Source organism: Rhinopithecus bieti, unplaced genomic scaffold (assembly GCF_001698545.2).
Source record: "Rhinopithecus bieti isolate Rb0 unplaced genomic scaffold, ASM169854v2 scaffold_80104, whole genome shotgun sequence".
Classification (NCBI taxonomy): Eukaryota; Metazoa; Chordata; class Mammalia; order Primates; family Cercopithecidae; genus Rhinopithecus; species Rhinopithecus bieti.
In genome coordinates this window covers 1-2,496 of record NW_016903135.1, presented here as the reverse complement: position 1 = coordinate 2,496, position 2,496 = coordinate 1, and the positions used below count along the sequence as shown (strand labels likewise).

The window sequence follows — 2,496 nt, the reverse complement described above, 5'->3', positions numbered from 1 at the left end:
CGAGTTAGTTATTTGATATATTATTTCTAAAATATATTACCGCTGCAGGCACCCTGTGTAACCCACAGACCACATATCTTAATATCTTCCCCTTCTAATATGGACACACATGTACAGAGACGATTTGCCACAAGAAAAGGGTGTACATGTTGCTTGGCTCTGAACACGTTCACCTATGTTAGTTCAACTAAAAGGGATAGCGTCGTGGGAGTTAAGAAGAGATCCGAATGGATGGTGAAGTGGATGACTGAAGCCTGCAGAAACCCTGGGGGGTGGGAGGCAGGACCCGTGGTTCTGGCAAACCTGACTGATCTTCCCCACCCCTCCTCGGCCCCTGAGATTCTCAGGGCCTCTGCAGAGTCCCTGGCCACCTCCGCAGACTTCTCATTCCTCAGATGGTCTTTGGTTTGCTCCCGATCTGGCTGGCTGTGTTTGGTCTCATTCTGTCAGGTGTTGGAAGGGCTCCATTCATCTGTTGTTTTGCTGGTGCCTGTGGGAGTCTCACTTGCTGCGCTGTGAGGCGACTCCCTGAGGATATTTCTGCTCCTGCTGCTTCACCTGTTGTACAGTTTCCCTGATCTTGTGCTGTGCAGTCTGGCTAGCAAAGAAGTATCCAATAATTCTGACCATCACTTCTGCATTTTCATCTGGCTTTCCGTCACGAGGCATGATGACTTCTGCACTGGTTAAGTTCTGCAGTTCATTCACGGTCTTGCCACCTTTGCCAGTCACCCGGCCAGCTATGGAAGAGGGCACTCTGACATGGGCTTCCAGCTTCACTTCTTCTTTGGGGTTAAAGTAGTTTTATTCTTTCAGTTTCCCAAAGATCCGTCCCTGGACCTAGAGCTGGGCTTCCGGTGGCCGGGTGATGATGACCATCCTTTCGCTGACGTCTGGGCCTTCCGCAGGGGCGATCTTGATGGAGGCTCCGGCAAATCTCGCCAGCTGTTTGATGTGTGCCCCTTCTTCCCGATGATGGCGCCCACAGCCTGGGTTGGGATGAAGAGATTCACAATCTCCTCCTCTGGATAACAGTGATGATGCGAGAACGGGCCAAACTGGCGATGGGGTACAGGCTGGAGAAGTATCCGGAGTGGGTATTAACAGTCAACATATCATTTTCAAAGGCCTCACGCAGCTTCTTCATAATCTCTATCTCAGCACTGGCAAAGGCCTCAATTGTGCCCTTCACAGTGGTGGTTCTTTCCGGGTTGTATATGCTCAAATCCTACAAAGATGAGATTGCTATCTTGATCCCTGTTTCATGTTCAATTTTCTTCAAATTCCTGCCTTCTTTTCCAGTCAGTCTTCCAACCAAGCCATTGTGGGCAAAGATTTTCAGAGGAATCTCTTCAGCTAGTTTGGTCTCATCTGCCTCTTTCTGCATGATTTCAGGAATCATGTGACATGCTTCAGAAGTCCCCCCAGGATGGCATGGATGGTGACAGGCTTCTCTGCAGCTCCAGATTCTCTTTTCTATGGATGTCTACCTGGGACTGGGTCTGCTTGACCATAAAGGTCAAGCCCTCCTTTCCAATGATGGCACCAACAAACTGGGTGGGGACCAGGATCCTCAACAGGAAATCAATCTTTCTGGCCTGAGAAGCACCCCAGGGGCATGGCCTTGCTCCCTGGGAAGAGTGGTCCCCACACTGGGCTCGCTGAGGGGACAAAGGAGAGCTCACCTCTTCATCCAGAACATAGGAAATCTTGAAGGAGTAGTTCTCACACTGATGCCCGCTTAGCTTCTCCATGTTTATTTTCTTCTCTTGTTGCATATGTGACATTGACAACAGCGATTTCTGTGTCTGTGTTGACTTGTTCCACATTCTCCACTGTTCCATATTGAGCCAAAAGTCCATCCAACACCTCCCACTGCAGGTGAGGAGGGATGTTTCGAATCTGAATTTTCCTGCTCCTTAGCTTTTAGAGACTGAGTAATCAACTTCCATGATTTTCCCATGCAATTTCACTTTACATGAGAGGGTCTCGATGGCTCGGATGGCCCAGTTCTGGTCGGGGTAGTCCACGAAGGCATAGCCAGACTTGAGCAGGACCTGTCCCATGGGGGGCAGCATCCTCTCCCCAAAGAGCTGCCAGAGGTGATTGGTGGTGACCATGGGGCTCAGGTTCCTGATGTAAAGCTTGTTCATCATCTGTCTCTTCCCTGAGAGCCCGCGGCTTCCCTAGCCTAGTACCCGGCGCTCCTCACCTCCGCTGCCCTCATCTCTCCTCCTCCTCCTCCACCACCTCTCCCCGCCCTCCGCCTGCCCGCCACCCACTCCCACCCTCAGCCTGGCTCCCCTCACCACTGCAGGCCCAGCCCACCTGGGGCAGAGGCCGAGACTGGCATTTTAAAGAATCCAGGCCAGCTAATATTCCTCAATTTAGCTGTGATTGCTTCCTCATGGTTAGATTTGAGTTAAATATTTTGGCAGGAATACCATATGGATGACTTCCTTCCTTCCTTCCTTCCTTCCTTCCTTCCTTCCTTCC

The 2,496-nt window shown here is 50.8% G+C and overlaps 1 pseudogene; it reads right to left on the bottom strand.

Moving 5' to 3' along the window:
* Window positions 1-279: 279 nt before the first annotated feature.
* LOC108526076 (insulin-like growth factor 2 mRNA-binding protein 2 pseudogene) lies at window positions 280-2,227 on the bottom strand (annotated as a pseudogene).
* Window positions 2,228-2,496: the final 269 nt, after the last annotated feature.